General features: G+C 34.7%; 1 long non-coding RNA gene across 3 annotated transcripts in view; it reads left to right on the forward strand.

The window, feature by feature from the left end:
• Positions 1-24,722, forward strand: part of LOC144304161 (uncharacterized) — a 97,620-nt gene that overhangs the window by 15,004 nt on the left and 57,894 nt on the right. The window lies entirely within an intron of this gene.

Here is a 24,722-nt window from a genome sequence, read left to right on the forward strand (position 1 = left end):
ATTTATTAATGAAAGACACAGAGAAAGAGGCAGAGACATAGGCAAAGAAAGCAGGGAGCCTGATCCAAGACTCGATCCCAGGACCCCAACCTGAGCCAAAGACCAGATACTCAGCCACTGAGCCACCCAGGTGCCCTGCCATTGTTTCCTTTAAAAACGTCTTATTAGGATGCCTGGGTGGCTCAGTGGTTGAGCATCTGCCTTCGGCTCAGGGCATGATTCTGGAGTCCCATGATGGATTCCCATATCAGGCTCCTTGTGTGGAGCCTGCTTCTCCCTCTGCCTGTGTCCCTGCCTCTGTGTGTGTGTGTGTGTGTGTGTGTGTATACACTATATATATGTCTGTGTGTATATATATACAGAAACTGGTTTCTGTACATTGATATTGTATCCTGCAACTTTACTGAATTTGTGTATCAGTTCTAGTAATTTTTTACTGCAGTCTTTTGGGTTTACTGAATAGAGTATCATGTCATCTGCAAATAGTGAAAGTTTGACTTCTTCCATTTGGAGGCCTTTTATTTCTTTTGGTTGTCTGATTCTTGAAGCCAGGATTTTCAGTACTATGTTAATTAACAGTGGTAAAAGTGGACATCCCTGTCTTGACTATAGAGGAAAAACTTTCAAGTTTTCCCAATTGTGGATGTTATTAGCTGTGGATTTTTGTGTATGGCCTTTATAATGTTTAGGTATGTTCCCTCTATCCCTACTTTGTTGAGAGTTTTTATCATGAATGGATGTTGTACTTTGTCAAATGTTTTTTTCTACATCTATTGAGAGGATCATAAAGTTCTTATACTTTCTTTTATTAATGTGTTGTATCACATTGATTTGTGAATATCGAACCTCTCCTGCAATGCAGGAATAAGCCCCAGTTGATTGTGGTGAATGATTCTTTTAATGTACTGTTGGATTTGATTTGCTAGTATTTTAGTGAGAATTTTTGCATCCATGTTCATCAGAGATATTGGTCTGTAGTTCTTTTAGTGGAGTCTTTGTCTGGTTTTGGAATCAGGGTAATGATGGCCTCGTAGAATGAGTTTAGAAGTTTTCCTTCTATTTCTATTTTTTGGAATGATTTGAGAAGAATAGGTATCAAGTCTTCTTTACATGTTTGGTAGAATTGCCCTGTGAAGCTAAATGTTTCCTTAAAAGTTCATTTTATCTGACTTCTGAATTTTATATTTTTTTCCCTCTGTCTATTTGGACCTGAAGAATATACTTTACTAAGCTCAAAATTTCATTGAGCATGATTTTCTTTATAGTCTGTTAACATCCAAACATACAACTGTTGACAGTTGTATATTTTTGAAGGAACTTTGACATATTTAGTCTGATACTTCAGTATTCATACATAAACATTAGTGAAGGTCGGTCACTAATACGGTCACGGCTCCTGGATCTTTCTTCATCTCTTCTTGCTCCCTGTTATCCCACTGTTTTCCTTAGCATGGTCACTATTTCCCAAATACAAATGGTAAATATAACACTGGAAACTTTTCAAAGTTTGTTTCAATCCCAATTACAGAACATTTACAGAAAATGAATCGGTATTGACTATTCAATTAAGCTCGTTCTAAACTTTTTTGTTGTTGTTTAATTTTAGATTGGTATTATTTTCTGAAGATATTTTAAATTAATGTAGTCTGATAACTTAACACAACCATACTAATGGGAATTCAACCCCATGAACATGGAGGAGAGGTATTGAGAATAAATTTGAAGAATATTGATGGTAGAGTGGATCATAATAAGTAAAAGAGGCGAATTCAAGCAGTGGCACATTTTATTTCCATGATAACTACATGTCTATTTATAATAAGGTAAGCAATAAGAAAATTTAGGTCAATGATAAGTTTAAGTGCTGTTTTATGATTTCTTCTTTCCGCTACTAGGCTGGAATGAATTTTGAACCACTAGTGGTGTAGCTAAAGATGTCATAGCCTGAAGTCCATTTGATTTAGAAGTTCTTATTGAAGAGAAATATTCTGTCTCACATGAAGCATTTGTTTGGCCATTTTCCTTCTCAGTTCTTTCCCCTGTGTGTTAATATAATTTCTCCCCTGTTCCCTCCCTCACTTAAGTCTTCTTATTTTTACATCAATGTTGTGAGACCCTTCTGCCTGTGGCAGAGGCAAACTGGGCAGGCAGGCAGCTCCAGAGGGCCTGGCCAGCTGCATCATCTCTGACCTTCCTTATCTGCTTATCTGTGAACTTTGGATAGGTTTCTGCTGCACCACACCACACTGAGTTCTGTTAAGTGTCATCCCTTAAGAGCATCCACTGAGGAAACCAAGCTAAGAAAGACACTCTATTGTGTAGCACAAATTAATGTACCACCTCTCTGTTCTTGGCAATGACACTTTAAATGGCAGATGGTCTCTACCAGAGTATCATCATCAGATAGCTGGTAAAATCTTTTATTAACATGAAGACAATACATTTAAGATTTAAATGTTTTTGTCATTTATGGGTCTCTATAGTGGGGAGGAGTCAAGTGATTAACTCTATGACAGTTTCATTCTAATCCCATGTATCTGATTAAGGGAAATAAGTGTGTAGCTATAACATTTTTTTAAAGATGATTATGGTTTCTAAAGCATTGGATTAGTCTGAATTATTCATTGTATGTATAATTAAAAGCAGGAATTATAGTTTAGAATTGTAATTTGTCTGCCAACTTTCTGCTTCTCTGTGCATTCTCATATCGCCTTAAACTTCTGGAAGTATGGGAAAATCTTTCCTTGGAAGATGTTAGAATCAGATTTGCTAGAGGGACAAGAAGGGATGTGGACCTTGAAGGCAAAGTTGCTTGCAGCAGGAGAGGACAAAAAAAGAACAGAAGATAAGCAAACCCATAGCTTAACTAAAATTTTGGAGGGCAGTTGGGACCCATAATTATTTGAGCAGGATTGTATGATTATACTTTCTATGATGATTAAAATTTGTGTTTTTTGGCTAATATTGCAGAATATCTAGAATGGTGAATATGTTTCACAATTTCCTATCCCTTTTGAGATACTATTAGAATGATAAGTTTGGGGATTTTTGATAGTTACAAGGGCTGCAAATCTCCTGTCCATTATGCATTTCTTGTGATAAGGAAGACTGACTCTTCCCTATCTGTACTTGGCGCTTCTCAACTATCTTCATCAGAGTGTGATAGAGTTGGAAAGACAGCTTCATTTGGCAAATATCCTCAATTCTTGAGAACTTAAAGCTATAGCACTACAGGATATATTCACAATTATCACGGTTACAAAATTTTAAAAAATAAAACCTTTCCTTATTCTAGGGAAGTGAGGTTATTAATTATAAAGAATATAAAATTTTTTAATATTTTAGTATACCTAAAACTATACTGTGACCCAGTAAGTACCTTTTAATGTTAATACTCATAAAGAATAACTGTGTAGGATAATTTTGAAGATTAAACAAATTGTCATGGGGATTTATACATTTGTTAACGTAGCATTATGAAGCATAAGACTTGAGTACACTGCATCCTAATGACTCAATTATTTCATTTGTGGCTCTGTTCTGCTGCTAGTTCCATTCAGAGAACTAAACTGAACTGTTCTCTGACAGACATTTTTACTCTCACTAAAGAAAGACATGAATCAAACTGATCAGCTCTATAGTACAGGGGTGATTTTAGACATAGAATTCTACTCTCTGGTTATATTTTATTTGTATAATTAGATAGTTTTGATGATTTGCTCCAGTTCTATATTCTGCTATTTTATATAATTGCTGTGTGGCAACATTTATATAATGTGTGATAGTAAGAATAATGACACTAAATCTGGTATGTTCCTGAGGATTCTCTTTCTCCATCAAGGTGGGGAGAACCCTATTTTCTGCCAATTATTACAGTATGAATGACCAACTGGCAGAGATGACTCTCCTACATTTATCCATATTGTAAAGTCATAATTCAATTTGGTCATAAATTTGCAGATGGCAAATTATCAAATTGAAAATCCACTTGCTTTTAATCTAAACTTTGGAAGTAGGCAGGATTACATCCAAGATGTAATCCCTGGAACTTTCTATAAGTTATTTTAAAGGTGTCCTGTGTTTCTGGGTTACCTCCTCCCAAATCTCTTTAACTTTCCAATAGAAATAGTGAATAACAGAAGCATCTTCTAGAATTACATCATGTGGTCTTGAGATATTGTGTATTGTCAGTGAAGACATAGTAAAAATACTAATTCTTTACAAATAATTCAATATAGAGAAACAATTTCCTTTTTCAAATGTTTATTATAAATGATGAAATATTTGAAAATAGTGTTCCCCAAATGTGATAGCATCTATAAGCACACAATCTTGATGAAACAAATATCAACATTTTGCTGTAACTACTACAGATTCCTATTTATTTTTATTCAAGTATAAACTTATGGTATTATATTAGTTTCAGGTGTACAATATAATGTTTCAACAACTGCATACATTTTTCAGTGTTCATCAAGATACATGTACTTTTAATCTCCTTTTCAAAGCCACCCTCTCCATGTGACCTGGAATTCCTCACAACATAGCTGCCTCAGGGTTGTTAGACCTCATATAACATGACTTGGCTCCAAAGCTGAGTGTCCAGGTAGAATCCAGTGAAACCTGCATCACCTTTTGTCCTACTTTCAGAAGTCACACCACTTTATTCTGTTGGTCACAAGTAAGTCACAAGCCTTCCCAGTGCCAAGAGATCACATCTCTTTATAAGAAAACATTGTTCCCTCTGGCCAAAGATGAATTATACTCTTATCATATGTAAAATGCACTCACCTGCTCTCCCAAGACTCCCAAAACCTCTCGTCTCATTATAGCATCAAGTTTAGGTTAAGATGCAGGGTTGCATCATCTAAATCAAGTTCAGATGTGGATAAGATTTTTCAAGTGTTGTTCCTTTGGTACAACTCCTTTACTGAAGCCCCTCTTGATCTAAAGACTTTTGAACTAAAGAGACAAGAGTATCTGCTATCTATACATCCAGTATACAGTGGTTACATGAGTTTAAGATGATTGCAATAGAAACTTGTTCAAAAGGTGTGATGCATATAGCAGTCTTGGTCCAGAGCAACTGTGAAATTTATTTAAGCACATCTTTCCAGTTTCTGGATTAGGGCTTAGTCCTACTCTATGTGAGCTTTTCTCTGGAGTTATTGACCCTATGTTCTAAGTCATCCTTCTTTTTCTATAATAAATGGTCCATGATTGCAACTTGGATATCCTTCTTAGCCTGCTTTCTGCAGAAAAATTCTAGGAGTTCAAAGCCTTCTTTGCATTTTGTGCTGTTTCATTTCCCCTTAGTTGAATTTGGTGATATTTATGCCAATACAATTCTTGTAAGATTTAGTGACTCTTATTGAATATTCATTTGATTGTTTTCACCTCTAAAGACTAGCTTTGGAATATATTACCATTCTACTGTTTTTCTTTTCGAATTCATTAATTTATGCTTTTATCTTTACTATATCCTGTTTTGCTTTCCTTAGGTTTATTTTATAGTTCTTTTTCTTTTTTTTTTTTTTAACGTAAGTACTTCAGGGTATATATTTTCCTTAGACCATTGGTTTGGCTGTAGTCTTTATATTGTCTATGCATATACATTCTCCAATTTTGGTTTGTATTTCCTCTTTGACATATGATTTGCTTAAGGTACAACTTATTTTTTAAACTTTTCCTTTATGAAATTTCCAGAAGTAGTTTTTCTAATTTTGTAATTGTCAGTTGTTAACTCCCTGGAAGTTCACCATAAAACCTGAGGATAAAGCAAAGCTAAGTTCATATGACCTACTGCAGTAAGAAAGAATACCACCTTGATATAACCTTTGAACTATATTGGAAGGAGGAGATCATAGGAGGATTTGTACATATTTTCAGTCCTGGGCTTCAGTGGTATAATAAAGTAGGGAAATGTGGGGAAAGGTGGGGAAATGATTGGAATTGGTCAAAGTTAAAAAAATAATGGTTTAATTATTGCTGGATACAACTGGATACAATGAAGAGAGAGAGTCATGAAGAGAGTCTTGATAAGTAAAGTGTTGTTTGATAGGTAAGGTATTTGCCTACGTAAGTATCCTGTTGTAATGATACACAAGTTATTTGCCCAGATGAGTTAACTAGTTGTCTGGACAGATTGATTTGCTGGAGTTTCTGAATTACTGGAATTACTGGAGCAAACAGTAACTTTTTGGTTTATAGCTTTATTTTCATGCTCAGTAATTTCCTGATACAAATAGTGAAGTCATGTCAACACAGGTGGCCTCTGTTTCAGATTTGATAATTAAGATATGTGGAAATCGGTGGTCTCAGTTTTTATTATTGACATCTAATTTTATCATATTGTTAGAAAATATCATCTATGTTATTTCCATATTGTTAGAATTTAACCTACATTGTCTTTTTCCTGCTACCTGACATTTCTTAGGATTTCATTGATTATTTCAAGTTCTTTTTATATATGGACAGCCCTGCAACCTTTTCCTCCAAACTGTGTCTTCCGACTTAATTTATTTACTCATTCACTAACAATAATTTATTAAGTGCTTACGAGGGTCATTGTACTATTGACTGAACTTGACTCCAGTTAAGATATTTCTATTCTAACTGGATTTTTGAAATGGATTCTTTTCCTAAATTAGTTTTTTTTTAAGTTAATGGTACTACTGTATCACTTAGATTCAACTGAAGTTATCTTTGATTCATCTTTGTTTCTCTTTATTATTAAATCTATTAAGTATTCCTTCCAAATATCAGTTTACTCTCTTTAGTCCTAGTGTCAAAATTGTTGATCAGCATTTATTATCTTGTACCTAGACTTTCCATAGTAGTCTTCTAATTGAGACATTTGACTCTACAGACTTTTCAGTCTCCCTAATTTCATGATTTACACCAAAGTTTATATTCATCAGCCTTCTCATTATCTACAAGATAAAGGGTCAAGATAGTTTGGCTTTGGTAATCCTTTTCAAATATCAGTCTTCTACATAAAGTCACTATTTCATGCTAATGGGTCAATTGGCCAGCTTTCAAATTATCTTAGTCTTTCCAATCTCCTTTGCTGATCCTTAGGGGGGTGTAGTAAAAGCTGGCTACTAATAATCACTTGAAAACCATCTTTTCATACTCTTCTTTGAATTACAGTTTTACATTGGGTTATAACCCAGTATTGTTTTTTAAATTTTTAAATTTTTAATTTTTTTTGAATTTTATTGTTTTATTTGTTGCTCAAATCGTTACACCTGTGGCCATTGGGAGCTCATGTTCTTCTGTGATATATCCCCATCAATATTTGTGTGCATGTGTGCATGTGCGCATGCTTTTGCCCATGAATATGCACATGCACACACTTCCTTTCTGGCACCTAAAGATGTTTCATCTTATCTTGTATATTCCCTACCTCAGTCCTAGAACCAGTATTTCTTTAAGGAGCCATGGTTTATTTTATTGGAGAACAGTATTAGAGGCCAAGGTCTGGGTGCAAGGTGTGCTCAATGCTACTGAGATGTCATTTCTTTTATATCTTTTGAGTGGATAGAGCAAAGAAATACTTATCTATAAATATGTATGTAACCCTCTGTATATATATATATATATATTAAATTAAATATGAGTTCTTTTGTTTTTCATAATAATCTATGACTACATGAATCATTCTTGGTTTCTTTGTTTCCTTATCTATATATTTCCATTCCAACAGTTAGAAACCTGACTGCTATCATCAACCATCCATTTAATTAAATATTAAATCCTAGTATACATATATAGCAGTTTCAGAATTTTTAACCCCTTGTGTGTGTGAAACAACTTTATCAATTAGACTACAGTGATTATATACAGTTTTTTAGCCTTTAGTCTTATAGATTCTATTAACTTCCATAGCTTCCTAGAGATCAGTATCTTTTCTGCTAACTCCTTCAGAGAGATTGTTTCATACACTTGTAATACAGTTAGATTCTCCTGTCATTCCTTCTTAGAATCCCCTGACCTCCAAAATGATTTTTTCAAAATTTGCATAAGTTGAGGTTCACTCTTTGTGCTGTCAAGTTCAATGGATTTTGACAAATGGTCATGTATCCACCATTACAGCATTATACAGAAATAGTTTCACTGCCCTAAGATATCCCCTGTGTTTTATCTCTTCAACCCACCTTTCTTTCCGAGCCCCCTACAAATATTGATCTTTTTATTGTCCCTATAGTTTTTCACTTTCCAGAATGTCATATAATTATAATTGGAGTCACAAATAAATAGCTCTTTCAGATTGACTTCTTTCACTTACCAATATACTTTTAAAATTCATTTATATCTTTTTGTTACTTGATAGCTCATTTCTTTTTTATTACTAAATAATATTCAATTGAAAAGATGTACCACAGTTGTTTTATCCATTCATCTACTGAAGGATATCTTAGTTGTTTCTAGTACAGAAGGGTTTTGTGTGGGATAAAATTTCAAACCAGATGGATAAATATCTAGCTAGGAGTGTGTGCTGGGTTTTATGATAAGATTATATTTAGCTATGTAAGAAACTGTCAAATTGTCTTCTATAATGGTTGCATGTACTTCACATTTTTTGAGATCAAATTTTTTCAACAACTTTTCCAAATTACCTTTAAGACAAAATAAGTCATAGAATTGTTATGGTGTAGTTAATTGCACAGGCTCTGAAAGTACACTTTTTGGGTTCAAGTCTTGATTTTGCCATTTATTAAGTATATGACTTTGAGCATTTGGGTAACCTTTCTATACTTCAGTTTTCTTCCCTGTAAACTGAGAATTATCTTTTAGGTGTTGTTAGGATTAAATTAGATAGCATGACTTTGGTAAGAGTAAGACACTAATTGTTGTCATTTTTCTTTCAGTACTTTGCTTTAGATTTATTTAAAAGCATTTCCTCGCGCTTCCTCATTTCCTTCCTCCCTAACCACTCAGGAAGACAGCTTGGTCTTTATTCCTAAAGTTTAGTTCCTCCTTAAAGTTGGTAGCAGAAAAGGCATAATAGCTTTTTGTTTCAGAGCTGTTAAGGGAATTAAATGTATTGTTCACAGTGGAATCCACCCTAGAGGAGGTTGAGGGGAGAGTGGCCTAAATTCAGAATGGTATTACCTGGGGGCAGGCCCACCACTAACTGACTTGTAAACGGTTTCTGTATAAAGTTACAAAAATACTCTGTGAGAAAATTAGCCCAGAGCCAAGACGCAACCCTTAGCCGGAGAAACAGTGCTGGATTTCAGCTCCCCCACATACCACTGGGTTTTATTGTGTAGTTCACACACTATGCAACTTAAGTATTGGGTCTGCCTGGGGGATGAGAGAGAGGATTGTGGGTTCCATGTAGGATAAACACATGGACTAAGTACATTGGAACACAGCATCTCAGAAGTTCTTGGACATCCATCCTAAAGAATGCTGTGAGATAAGAAAGTGTGAGTCACTAAGGACTGTGCTTTGGGAAGAATTAGGCTACTTTCAAAAGCCATCAGTCAATATAAGTTTCACATGTTGTCCCAGCCAAAAAGCTAAACACATGAGAAACATTGCAGACAGAATCACAAAGGGGACAGATAGTGGAAAACCAATGTCTAAACAAGCATTGAGTCACCATGTACAGAAAAGGTAAAGTTGGTTATAGACTGAGAGACTTCTGTGATGCATCTAAGTCTTAAGACTTTCCTAGAAAAATGAAAGGTCCCCTGCCCCCCCACCCAAGGAATGATTGATGAGAATTCCTGTAGACTTTAGAGGGTTAAAAAATATGATTTGGAGAACAAAAATAAATGGGAAGTTTCTTTCACCCAAGCATTAAACCTTGGTATAAATGAAATTTAGACCTATATATTTTAAGCAGACTCTAAGAATCAAATTTTTTAGCAGTTGTTTATACAGACAAGTTGAGTTCTACTTGAATTCTCATTTGGCATCCTCCAAAGTATTGTTATTTCTAAGTTACTAGAATCCTTCCTTTAGGCTTCTTGTTAAGTGGGAAATGTAGTACAAATATTTTCAGATGAGTCACCTCCCTTTATAAGTGATTTCTTAATATTTTGACTTTCTGGTTGGGAGTCTGTCAAAACAAGGGATTGTCAGAGGATGAAGAGGGTACATGTAGAACACATAAGATATTTTTTCTATAAAATAACCACTCAACTCTAGCTGAAAGTATCAGGAATCCTATTATTCCCATAATCTATTTTTAGTTCTAGTATGGCTTTTTTTAATGCGAAAACTTTTATTTCATTTTAGCCAAAGACACTTAAATTTTTTTTTTTAATTTTATTTTGGTGTATTTATTCCCATTACACTGTCAGGCCAAACATCTGTCATTATATTCACAGCTTACTGCTCTTTTGGATAGTAGACATGTAAGAATCTAGCTTGTTATTGATGCCATATAGCATTTTGCAAAAATATTTAAATATACCCCTTTGGAAAGACATTTGTTTAGACCATCTAGGAGCCCTGACGTTCTGTGGATATTTCTGTAGCAGGGAGATATAAACTTGTGAAAGCTATGCAATTTTCTCCTTTTGTTTAATTAACCACTTTGGGGCAAGAGTGTAACCCTCTTATATTCTACAATCTGGATGTACCATTAAATGATACATAAGCCCAATAAATTAATTTAAAAATTAGTTTGGTTGCTATGAATTCTCTCATTATTATGAAAATCATGTCCTTTTACAGGGAGGTTTTGACATTAGATTTGATTGCTCACCACAATATACAGATTCAGCATTCTATGTGAAAATGCTGCTTAACACATACCAGCCTTTATATACATGTTATATGCTGAATGTAGCTTGTTATTTATAAAACATCTAATGAGCATGTGAGATATGGGACATTTTCAGGTAATCCTGTAATATAAACATAAGGAGATAATATTTACTGAGCAGGGATTGATTACCAAACAGAACTGTTTGGGAAACATTACAGAGAAAACCCTTTGTACAGAATTTCAAAACTTAATCATTCAACGCTGACCAAATTATCCTGCAGATTGATTGTATTTGTTTGAAAACCCATCTGTTCTTATCAGATAGCACTGTATTTTAATGGATGTGGTTTGAAACAGACTCAAAAGAATGTTTGAAAGTTTCACTTACTATCTTTTATCTCTCACAATTTCATTTTAATTCATCCATATGAAACTGAGTTACCTGTACAAAACCAGTCTCCTTTTCTCTATACTAATAATTCATACAAGTAGATGCCTGTGAACTTTTAGGATAAGTGGGAATTAGCTGGTCTAGCAGGATGCAGAAGAGTGTATGTACCGCTGAAATAACATTTAGGTCTAGTATGAGGAAGAGGAACATGTATATTTAAGAAGTACAAATTTCACGCTCACTTCAAAAATCTTTTATAAAGGAAATTGGGAGCCAGTTGAATATAACGGTAGAGTGCTGTATTAGAAGAAACAATTTTCAGGTCTAGTATTATCTACAATTCATTTAGTCAATAATTTTGTAATGAACATATAGTATGTGTCACGCATTGTACCAAATTCTAGGTACTCACAACCCCATAGTGAGTAAGGCACAGTTAGTCCCACCTCAATCACAATCTCGTAGGGGATATAGACAGAATTCCCACATAACTTGGGGATCTCATTTCTCCTAAGCCTCCTGAGTTACCTAAGAATTCCCAAGTATGTTTCATAATGTGCTCACAGAATCCTTCAGTGTTCTTTGAGTTCCTGCGAAGGTACTTCTCCCTGACACTATCACTGAGAGAGTTAGTCTGTGTTAATGTTGCCTGCCCAGTGTTCAGTTTCTCATATTCTCAACCCTGCAAAATCCTTGAGCCACCACTATGTTGCCATTGGATTGGTGTGACACACTGTTCTTCAACAGAATGTAAAACATGCCCTGAGCCGTGTCTCTGTTGTACTTTGTCACCTGAACTCCTAAGCAGTTCTGCTTATGACCCAAGGCTCACAAAGTTCTCTGTCAGATCCAGTGCCTGAGGACAGGCTGGGGAAAAGATGCATATTCTGTTCTCCCTTTCCCTCTCTTTCCTCTCCTTGTTTAAAAACAAACAACTTCACAGATCTTTTTCTCCCAATAATAATTCACACAAATAGGTGCTTGCAAATATCAGCTAATAATTTAGTACACAAAGAAACATCCCACTTTGTAAATAAACAGGTAATATACTGTTTACAATAGACTATGATAAAAATTATAGCAGAGTTCACTTATCAGATTTTGAGGGGCACATATAGGAAGGGCCCTGGACCCAGGCTCAGGGAAGCAAGGGTGGGGGCCAGAAGTCTCTCTGAAAAACATGACAACAAAGCTGAGAATCTAAGGATAAATGGGAATTAGCTGGGCTAAGAGAATTCATAAGAATATATATGCAATTTAAATAGTGTTTTTGAAGCTCTGAAATTGAGAACACACTTATTTAAGAAGAACCAAGCCAGAGATCTTTTATAAAGCTTTTTCCTCTTCTCATTTATATATTTATACTCTCTTTCTGTATTCAATATATTCAATCTTCTATTATAAATATTTGTAAGCATATCTGCCTATTATTAGAAGATAGGCTTATTGTGGGTTCTGCTAAATTACTTTTCACATCCTCCATATTAATAGCCACAATGGTTTGCATATAACAGGTGGTTAATTAAAACAATATGCTTGTAGTGGTTAAGGGTGCTTGGGATAAATAGATTTTTCATGAGCTAACAGTGGCATTAAATGATTTGAACAAATAGATGCAATAGAAAGCACACTGGTTCTAGATAAAAAGGAAAGGCTGGATCTTTTCTTATCTGTTAGAATAATTTCTTAGTGGTTAGTGTCACCAGAACATTTATGAAGCAGTGACCAACAGAACTATCTCTTAGTTCTTTGTACTGTTGACCCTTAACAAATGGGTTTTAACTGCATGGGTCCATTTAGATGTGAATATTTTTCAACAGATACATATATAGTACTATAAATATATTTTCCTCATGATTTTCTTCATTTTCTTTTCTCTAGCTTTAGTACAAGAATACAGTGTATAATACATATACAAAATATGTATTATCGACTGTTTATATTATCATTGAAGCTTCTGGTCAAGAGAAGGCTATTAGCAGTTAAGTTTGGGGGAGTCAAAAGTTATATGTGGATTTTCTGCATGATTTCTGCATGATGTGGGTCTGTGCCCCTACTCCCTGCACTGTTTAAGAGTCAGTGGTGCCACTTTTTTTTATTTCAAAAAATTAATGAAATAAATCAGACAAATTAATATGTAGCATATACATAAATTTAAAGATTAATAATAAAACAAAACTCAGGTACCTGACACAGAGCTTAAAAAATATAACTAAATATTATAATGAAAAGTTTATTTTCCTAACAAAATGGCAAACCAACATGGGCTGCTGGATTCCTCCTTCAGGTATGGGGAAAGTTTAGAACTCAGAACTAAAATTGCAGATGAAATTCACGTAATGGGATGGAGGAGACTGAAGAAATATGACAGCATGTGGTAACATTTGTCTTAAATCAATTATAAGTTAAATCCATTATCATAAGAGCATGTATAGAAAACATGACACAAACAGAATAACACGCAGTCTACTTGATGGAAAGCAGAAATAGAGAAAAGAAAAGCAAAGAATGTATAGGAAATGGAAAAAAATGATAGCAGAATTAGATTCTAAAATAATAGGAATTGCAATAAGTATAAATGGGTTAATTTAGCCTTTTAAGTCAGAGACTATAAGATTTTATTTAAAATAATCAACATTCTCTATGAGTCCCAATTTTAAACAATATTAAGAGAATGTTAAAAATAAAAGCATAGATCAATTTGAACCAGGGAGAAGGGGAGTAATAACCTTAAATTTTGACAAAAGAGAACTTCAGGCAAAAATATAAGTGACTAAGAAGCATACAGTATATTTAAGAAAGAATAGACTAAGAGGAACAGATATGTATCTATAAAGCCTATAGGCTACTATGTAAATATGAAAAGAAACACCATATTAACTATAGCTTTGAAGTCCACCTTCACTGATTGCATCCCACTCTCTACCTCCTAGAGGTAACTACTACAAATTTTCTATTTATTTCTATATTAGTTTTTTATTCCTTTGTAACAAATTACCACACATAGTGGTTTAAAACAACACACATTTATTGTCTTTTAGTTTGTGTGGGTTAGGGGGGCCAGAATAGATTAGCTGGGTCCTCTGCTCAGAGTCTTACAAGTCTGCAACTGAGTCAGGTGGACTACATTCTCATCAGAGGCTCAAATGGGGAGAGATCCACCTCTAGCTCCCTTAGTTTGTTGGCAGAATTCATTTTCCTGTGGTTGTAGGACTGAAGTTCCTGTTTTCTTGCTGCCTTTTCTTGGGGTCATGCAGTTCTTTGCTATGTAGGCTTTGTCTTGGGCCTTCTCAGCATGTCAGCTTACTTCAGGGCCAGTAGGAGAATGTCATATTTCAGCTGTTACTCTAGAGTCTTATGCAATGCAATCACTAGAATGGCATCTCATCACCTTTGCTATAGTCACAGATTCCACTCACACTGCAGGAGAGGAACTTATATGATGGTGCTACACTGCATTGACTCACTTTATTTTTTGCCGAAATATGTATTGTCTGGTTTGTATATGCTTTTGAATTTTACATAAATGGAACCATTCGGTATTATTCTATAATTTGTGTTTCTACTCACATTTTTTGATGTACCCATTATTGATGTGTATTCCTGTAGTTTGTCATTTTAATTAATATATAGTAGACCATGGTAAGACTGTCACAAAGTTGATCTATTATTCTACTGTTGAATAAAGTCTGGTCTATTTCCAGGTTTTGCTAGTATGAACAGTATCGTTATGGGTATTCTTGTTCATGTTTTTGCTGTAAATGTGTAAGAATTTCTCAAGGATTATAATCCATTCCTCATTTATAACCAGGGTAGGAAGTCTTTTAAAAATATAAATCAACTTTAACTCTTCCAGGTCTAAGTGACATCTCACTGTACTTTGAACAAAATCCAAATTTCTTTATTGTAATTTATAAAGTCTGATATGCTCTGGCCTGAGTCCATGTCTGTGACTCCTTCTTGGGCTAGTCTTACCCTTGCCCACTACATTCCACATAGCTTTTTTCTTTCTCTCAAACATACAAAATTTATCATTCTTTCTTGCTCTTTGGATTTTGTACCCTCTTACTAGAATGCTGTTCCTTGTGTCCTCTGAATTTTGACTCCATCTCATCATGCATGAATCATCTCTGAAAGCATCAGAAGGCCCTTCCCTAGATACCAAATCCAAAGTATCTTCCCATTCACTCAATCTCCTGACTCAATTTTAATTCTTTTCCCAGAATCTATCACTATGATAGTCTTATTTCATTTATTAATTGACAATCTGTTTATCTCCCCATTTTGAATGTAACTTCTCTGACAGCAGGACTTTTTCTACTACTTAAATGTATATCCCTAATACTGGTATGTATAAAGTACTCAAAAATCTCGGTGAAAGAGTAAAATAATAACTGCAGTATCAGAACTTATGAAAGCCAATGGCACAGAGATAAAGAATGAATATAAAACAACTTTTCTATAGCCTGCAGGTGGGCTAAGAGGATCTGCCTGCCCGGTATTCTCACTTGTTAAGGAATGTTTCCAGAAACCAAAATACAGAGTTTTCTTTCAGACATTTTCAATTCTGAACTAGGAGAGAGTGACATACAGTGTTGGAAGATTTCATCTAGGGAAGCATTGGGAAATGCTGTCTTTCCAGGCCTATCATTGGGCTTTTTAGTTGTTGACAGCCTTCCAGGCTCACTAATTAGAACTGTAAAATTTCAGGTGAGTGACAGTAGCTTATACACTAATTCTGCTTTTTGCAGCTGCAATTGCTGGGCAGGTAATGCTATAATTGATGGATGCTGCCAGTTGCTGAGATGGATGGAAATTAATACTTAAATTACCATTGTTAGAGGTCATAATCACATTTTCAGTTGCCTCCATTAATGAAACGATAATTTTGGAGAATAAAGATGCCATGTATAACTTGGATGTTGAATATTATAAATATAGATATAAATATTTACATTAACTTCTAAATTTCAGTATATAATGTATGCAAGTTCTATCCTACCCCCAAGTAACAGTTCTTTAAGAAAAATACAAAAATAAAATAGATAAATAGATAAATCCTCAAGAAGAAAATTACTTGTCCCATAAGGGACTTTGATTTTGTCTTGGAACTCTAAAATTATTCAACATATCTGATTAAAATCACATATACTTCACCATGTTTTAAAGGAAATGAAATTTTGGGGAACACATTTTCTCTAGTAGGGTATGGAGAGCTAATGATTCTATATTGGTGAAATAAAGCTTGAACTCTTGAAGTGGTAGTCAAGAATTTCTGAAATGATAGTACATCACAGCATTAACTTTTATAACAATGATTATGTCATATTCACTCTATTCTAGTGAATACAATTGGGAGTATGAAGGTAGTGTCAGATTTTCTTTTTTATGGTTCTCCTTATATGTTTCCGACCCTTCCTTCCTTCCTTCCTTTCTTTCTTTCCTTTCTTTCTTTCTTTCTTTCTTTCTTTCTTTCTTTCTTTCTTTCTTTCTCTCTTTTTTTCTTTTTCTTTCTTTCTTAAGATTTTACTTGTTTATCAGAGACAGAGAGAGAGAAAGAGAGAGAGAGAGAGAGCAGGGGGAGGAGCATAGGGAGAAGGAGAAGCAGACTCCATGCTGAGCACAGAGCCAGATGTAGAGCTTAATCCCAGGACCCTGAGATCATGACCTGAGCTGAAATCATGAGTTGGATGCCCAACGGACTGATCTACCCAGGCATCCCTCTGACCATTTCTTTTTAGTTTTTTCCATGGGCTTGCAATCTTAGGTTCCTCCTTATTTTCACCTACCCAGTAATTCCAGACCAAGGCTATACCTCTCTAAGGTTGATTTAAGTGGTTTAAGGTGATACTTGGTCATAAGTATCTTTTTGATTGATTCTAATATGCAATCAGAGTTGAAATCCAGTGTTTTATACTACTTTCTTGGGTAGTTTATTCACTTATATAATTTGAACTATTATACTGATGATTTTCATGTATATCATCAGCTCTAACCTGAATTTCACTTGAATATGAAAATACATGTTTTTCTTCTCTCCTTGGATGATCTCAACATGCCAGTACTGAACTTATCAACCACCATGTCTCCTCCACTTGCTCCTTGTCCTGTTTCTTATCTGGAATCCTAGAAATAATTATAGTCTTCTTTCCATGTGCCTTTCCAACTCTATTCAACGATCCTGACAAATTTTCTTCTAAATATTTTTCAGGTCTTTCCCATTTTCCTCACCCTAAACATCAAGTGTTCCCTAACACCCCATGTTTTTGTTCTTGTTCTGATTTTTGTCTAAAATTATCTTTCCTTTAAACTGTCTTTTAATCTCTCCTTACTACTTAACTCCTCATATCCTTGCAAAATGACTTCTCAGACTTGCTAGACTTGGATAAATGTCTCTCTGTCCTCTCCAGCATTCTGAGAATTCTCTTATCATAGAATTAGCCAAATTAAAATCAAATAATTTACTTACTTATTTCCCTCTCCATTAAAATGTAAGCAGGACCTGTGTCTTACTATCTTCATATCCTCAGTGCCCATGTGGAACTTATACCTGGAAATTAATTACACACTTCTTGAATGGAATAATTCCTGATGGCTCCAATAAGTCACCATATATCCTTTAGGCACTGCAACTCAATGAATGTGTTTTCCCACTCTTGAATGGATTGATGAATTACTGTTAAAATTAGTTTGTGATAGTTCTATTAATATGTTTCAGGAAGCATCAGGTAGTATTAATAAGAAAATGTCATTTTATTTCACACTTGTTCCTCTTTACTCGCTATTCCTTTTAAGGCATTCCTAGTGACTTATGTGTGAAGCTTTCCTTACCTAATGCTTAATTGCATTCTTTGCTTTTTGCACAGTCAATTCTTGATTATCCATGGTCATGGTAGAAAGGGAGAGCGTGAAAAATCTAAAAATCTCATTTGCATCAACTGCCTCTCTCACCAAATCTTTTGCCAGAGATAGTAATGAGTGCAGCAAAGCTGGTGGAGGTGCAAATGAGCTGTGAAATGGCAAAAACTCCTGTTGCCAGAAAAATTGAAAATGAAAAGCTCTGAATAGTACACATCTGGATAGTCACAGAATAAAATAAAATTGACTATATTAAAAAATAGAATTTAGTGTATGATTGATGAAGACTAATGCCTTTGGTTCTGTAAGGGTATCTGGTTTTGTTTTACTCATGGGCAAAGTAAGTGGTTGCATACATACTATTGTGTCAGGTGTTCTAGGTTGATGCTATTTCTCCAAATGTCACATTCACTCTCTTGCCTCAGTGTCTGAATTTTCACCATTAAAATATATAAAGTGTGTTAATTAAAAAATAAAATAAAGTATTGTTAATTAATAAAATAAAATAAAGCTTGCTGAAAATGGGTACGTAACTGGGTGTGCAAAAAATAAAAATAGATTCTACACCTAATTTTCTTAAGTCTGGCTATCCTTAGCTATATAAACATTTGCTTTCAGATTCTGATCACAGAGACTTTTAGAGACCATTTTATTTCATTCCCAGCTTTAGAGGACAGCTATAAAGCAGATAAATCGATGAAAGTAATACTTCTGTAGACACTTTTCCCAGTGGAATTGATAAATTGGAACTTCCAAAATGTTCTGTAAGTTCCTGTAACTTTCAATACCCATATGGTTTTGAATGTTGTTATTGTTGGAGATAGAAAAGTCCTACATTTATTAAATAAAGAATAGTTGCATGTGATTTTGGAGAATGGAAAGTCCAGAATCTGCAGAGTGGGCTGGCAGGCTGAAGACCTAGGAAGAGCTGATATGCAAAGGACATGTGCTAGCAGAATTCCATCTTGCTTGGGGGAGACCAGTCTTTCATTCTATTCATACCTCCAAATGATTAGAAGTCCATTCACATTATGGAAGGCAATCTTCTTTATTTAAAGTTCACTTGTTTAAATGTTGATCTCATCTATAAACACCCTCACAGAAATATCCAGAATAATAATGACCACATAAATGGACACCATGGCCAAGCCAAGTTGACAGATAAAATTAATCATCACACTCTTCATCTGTTAGATGATAAAAGGGGGAAATAACTTATCTGAACATCGAGTAATTGAGCTCAGACAAGTATCCAAAAACTTCTTGATATCTTAATTGGCACCTTTTCTACCATAGAGCACTGATTTTTTTTGTAACTGTGATGAGAAAAAAGCAATAGGATTTAGCTCAGAAATAAATACCAACAGTGTTTCATTAAAAAAAAAAAAGTCTATTGAACAAGGCTTTCGTAATATTTCAGAATGTCTGGCATACTCTGTCCCTGCCTAAATTGCCAACAGTAGGGTCTTATTTTTTCTTAAATAATAGTTTTTTATTGAGATATAATTCACATACCATACATGTCACCCTTTTAAAGTGTAAAATTCAATGCTTTTTAGTATATTCACAAAGTTCTGTAGCCATCACCACTATTTGTTTCTAGAACATTTTTATCACTCCCTATTCTCCCTCTCTCCATTCCTTGGGAACCATTAATTTCCATCTCTATAGATTTGCTTTTTCTGGACATTTCTTATAAATGGAACAATATAATATGTGGCCTTTATGATTGCTTCTTTCACTTAGCATAATGTTTTTAGGGGTCACCCATGTTGCAGCATGTATCAGTACTTCATTGCTTTTTATTGCTAAATATGTTTCCATTGTATGGATATACTGCATTTTTATCCATTTGTTAGTTGATGAATATTTGGGAAGTTTCCACTTTTTAGCTAATAGGTATAATGCTGGTATTAACATATGTGTACAGATTTTTGGGTAGACATGTTTTCATTTCTCTAGGGTGGAATTGTGGGGTCATATGGTAACTATGTTTAACTTTTTGAGATGCTGCCAGAGTGTTTTTTCACAATGGCTATACCATTTTAAACTATTAGCCATGTATGGAGTTCCAATTTCTCTCCATTCTTTTTTTCTCCACAATATTTATTATCTATATTTTCATTTAAAGCCATCATAGTGGGTACACAGTGATCTAATTGTAGATTTTATTTGTATTTCCCTAATGACTAATGATTTTGACCATCTTTTCATGTGCTTATTGGCTATTTGTATATCTTCATTGGAGAAATACCTGTTCAGGTCTTTTACTCATTTCTTAATTGGGTTAGGTTTCTTTACTTTGAGCATAAGAGTTCTTTATATGTTATAACTACAAGCCTACTTGTAGATCTATAATTTGCATGTTCTCCCATTCTGTGGTGTTCATCAAGGATACTTTCCTGATGATATTCGCAAAGTATAAATGTTTTCAATTTTGGTGAAGTCCAATTCATATTTCTCTCTCTCTCTCTCTCTCTTTTTTTTTTTTGCTTTTGTATTTGCTGTAATATCTCAGAGATCATTGTTTAATCCAAGGTTACAAAGATTTACTCATATTTTTTTTTCCTGAGTTTTACACTTTTAGTGCTTACATTTAATTTTATGATCCATTTGAGTTTTTGTTTTATTTATATGTTGTGAGGTAGGGATCTAACTTCATTCTTTTGCGTGCAGATATCCTGTTGTCCCAGCATCATTTGTTGAAAACATTATTCTTTCCCATTCAATGGTCCTGACATCCTTATCAAAAACCTATTAACTTTAAATTTAGGGCTTTATTTCTGGATTTAAATTTGATCTCATTGATTTTTTATAAGTATTATAAAAATAATACCATTATACCATTAGCACACTGTTTTGATTACTGTTGCTTTGTAGTAAATCTTGAGATCAGGAAGTGTTGAGTCCTATACATTTTTTTCTTTTCAAAGGTCATCTTGGCTTTTCTAATCCCTTCCATTTCCATATGAATTTTAAGATCAACATGTACAGGTCTGAAAAACAGGAGGTTGTGATGTTGATAGGGATTGCATAGATAGTGTAGATAAGGCTGAAGAGTATTTCCATTTTAACAATGTTGAATCTTTCAATCCATGTACATAAAATATCTTCCCTTTTGCTTAGTTCTTCTTTAATTTCTTTCAATGATGTTTTATGGTTTTTAGTATATATGTCTTGCTCTTCTTTGCTAAATTTATTCCTATTTTATTCTTTTTCATGCTGTAATAAATGGAGTTGCTTAATTTTTTTGTTAGCAGGTAGAAATGCAATTGATTTTTGTATATTGAGCGCATCTCTTGCTATATTGGTGAATTTAGCAAGATAACTAGAAATTTTTATAACTAGAAGTTACTCCCATATGTTTCCAAAAGCTTGTGGATAGGGGAAGGTGGTGTTCTGCCCAGTGAGAATCTCAAATGAAGAGAGCCTGAACTTGGTTTGAAAGGTGAGGGTTGAATTCCAGAGAACTAAAGGTTCTGCCTAATAAAAAACTGAAGCTGTTAGAATTGCCAGTTTTCAATGCTGGAAATTGGGATTGGTCAACCTCTTGACATGGAAGAGGAAAGATTAATGACAAGTATACACTTGAGAGAGTAGACCTTTATTTAGAAGGAATCATTATTATTTTATATGGTTTACTTGTTTCCAAAGAGCTAGGATACTGCAAAATATATTTACATTAAATGTTTCCTGGACTAAAGAGGAAACATGGTAAAGTGTTGATAACATAGGAGAGGAGGGGAAAGATAGAGAAGGAAATACTCTAAGAAGTGTTTTTTATAGGCTGTAATATATTAATACAACATATCTATGCTATAGGAATTGTCATCACCCATTTCACAGATGCAGAAACTAAAATTCATAGAAATTTAAAAGTTATCTGGGGGTAATGCAGCTAGTAAGTGGCCAAATCAGGTCACTAATTCCAAAGCCCTCCCAATCCTAAAATTTGTATGGAAACACAAAGGACCCTGAATAGACAATGCAATGTTGAAAAAGAAAAGCCAAAGCCGCAGACATTATGATTCTGATCTTTAAGCAATATTACAAAGCTGTAGTCATCAAGACAGTGTGATACTGGTATAAAAACAGACACTAGATCAATGGAATGGAATAGAGAACCCACAAAAGACACCTGGGTGGCTCAGTGGTTGAGCTTCTGTCTTCAGCTCAGGGTGTGATCCCGGTCCAGGGATCGAGTCCTGCATTGGGCTTCCTGTGAGGAGCCTGCTTTTCCCTCTATGTCTCTGCCCCTCTCTCTCCCTGTGTCTCTCATGAATAAATAAATAAATAAAATATTCTTTTTAAAAAAGAAAAAAAAGGGAAAAGAAAACCCAGAAATATGCCCACAACTATATGGTCAACTAACCTTTGGCAAAGCAGTAAAGAATACCCAATGGTAAAAATATCCAAAATCTATTTAGAAAAAAGACAGCCTCTTCAAACAAATGGTGTTGGGAAAACTGGACAGCAACATACAGAAGAATGAAACTGGACCACTTTCTTATACCACACACAAAAATAAATTCAAAATGGATGAAAATGGATGTGAGACAGGAAACCATCAAAATCCTAGTGGAGAACACAGGCAAACAACTTCTTTGAAAGCCCTCCCAATCCTAAAATTTATATGGAACGTCTTACTAGACATATATCCAGAGGACAGGGAAACAAAAGGAAAAATGAACTATTAGGACTTCATCAAGATAAAAAGCTTCTGTACAGAAAGGAAACAATTACCAAAACTGAAAGGCAGCCTACAGAATGGGAGAAGATATTTGCAAGTGACATATCCAATAAAGGGTTAATATCCAAAATCTATTTAGAACTTACAAAACTCAACAACTCAAAAAGCCTGAATAATTCAGTAAAGAAATGGGTGGAAGACATGAAGTCAGAGAAAGACAAATACCATATAATTCCACTCATGTAGTATTTAAGAAACAAAACAGATGAACATATGGGAAGGAAAAAAAAGAGAGAGAAAAGGAAGCAAACCATAAGAGACTCCTAACAATAGAGAACAAACTGAGGATTGATGGAGGGATGTTGGGGGACGATGGGCTAAATGGGTGAAAGCACTGTTATGGTGAGTGCTGGCTGTTATATGTATGATGAATTATTAAATTCTACTTTAACAAGTATTACACTGTATGTTAACGAACTAGAATTTAAATAAAAATTTGAAAAAAAAAGAAAAATCACTATAAAAACAAAAACCAAAGCCTTTCCTATTTCCACTGTATTGTGCTGCTTTTTAGGGCAGCTCTGTTGCCCAAATGCTGGAGTGCTATTCACATAATACAATGTGCCTGGTGCCAGCTAGAGTTGGCAAGACAGTTCCCTGAAAAGGAAACAAGATTTTGGTCCTAGCTATGTGATCTGGGAAAGTCATTTGCCCTTTCTGAGTCTTAGTCTCCATAGCTGTACCGTAGGGATCCTAATATCATCTCTTGATGACTGCAGTGGACTTTTGTGAACCAGAAGAGATAATGTAAAGGGCGCCTGAAAAGATATAAAGGTAGGTAGAAATAAGAAATGGTGAAGAAGATGCGGAATTCATGTCAATGTCTTAACCTATCATTTGGTCATCATGACAAACATTATTTATCATTATACCAGAGATATGTGTTGGCTCCAGCACCTGAAGAGTTTTAGTTAACAGAATCCTGACTGAAAGAGGGTTTGCCACCAGGCATTTTCTGTGGAATGAAAGACTTCATGATTACAAGGCTGCCCAGCTATATCCAGATTCTGTATTTAAATGTGTATGCTTGGAAGACAGCTGGAGAGGCTATGCTTGACTGGGAGTCTGGCAAGCTGCTTAGCATCCTCCTGAAGAAATGAAAAGATCCTGTAGCATGTTCTGTCAGGGGTCTGCAGAAAATGGGAAAGATCGCCCTATTTGTTATTTTTATTGGAGATATTATTATTTGTTTTATGCTGTGTGGAAGGAGGGCCAGAGCTATAATCTATTGATCATTTAGTTTTATGAAGTTCTCAAATGGGTGATCTGGTATTTTTCTGACAGAGAGGCTATGGTTCCTGAACACCAGTAATAAGATTGTCATGTCATTTTCTTCTCGTTGGTCTTTTTATTGCTTTTTATCTCTTTGCTGATATTGCCTCTACCCAACCTCACTTCCCCCATCCTTGCAACTGTATTTTTTTTTTTTTACCCCTCAGGTCCATAGTTAGGACCAGCTTGACTCATTTCATAGAATCTGCCCCCACGCTTTTAAGAGATTACTCATCTTTGCTTTTCATTTTCATCCTCTAAAACAATCTGCCCACTGCAGTCACTGTTGTAAAGTCTTCATTGTAAACACTGGAATGTAACTTGGGAAGAAATAGGTCAGGGAAGCAGAGACCAAATGTTCATTTTGTAGCCACAGTGTGAGCAGATGGATCACAGAATGAGGTGGCTCTCTTTGTGGACCTCAATTTTCTTTAAACTGTTTCAGGATCTCCTAGGATTCATGCTCCTTAAAGATCCCTGAGAGTTTTGAGCAGACAAATATTGAGAATGATATTTTTCTAATATGACACCAAAGTTATTATTTTCCTTTCAGTTCTATTATTATACCAAGAGTAAATTTGATGGGCATACATCCTTTCTGCATGTTATCATCTAAGAATGCACCAAAGAATACAAAATCTCTTTGGGAAGCAGCTTGGCTCTCAACTGGTGACAAATGAGGGTCATTGCCCCCAGGTGGTCACCAGTGGCCACAACATGGA

The sequence above is a fragment of the Canis aureus genome, chromosome 33 (genome assembly GCF_053574225.1).
Source record: "Canis aureus isolate CA01 chromosome 33, VMU_Caureus_v.1.0, whole genome shotgun sequence".
Classification (NCBI taxonomy): domain Eukaryota; kingdom Metazoa; phylum Chordata; class Mammalia; order Carnivora; family Canidae; genus Canis; species Canis aureus.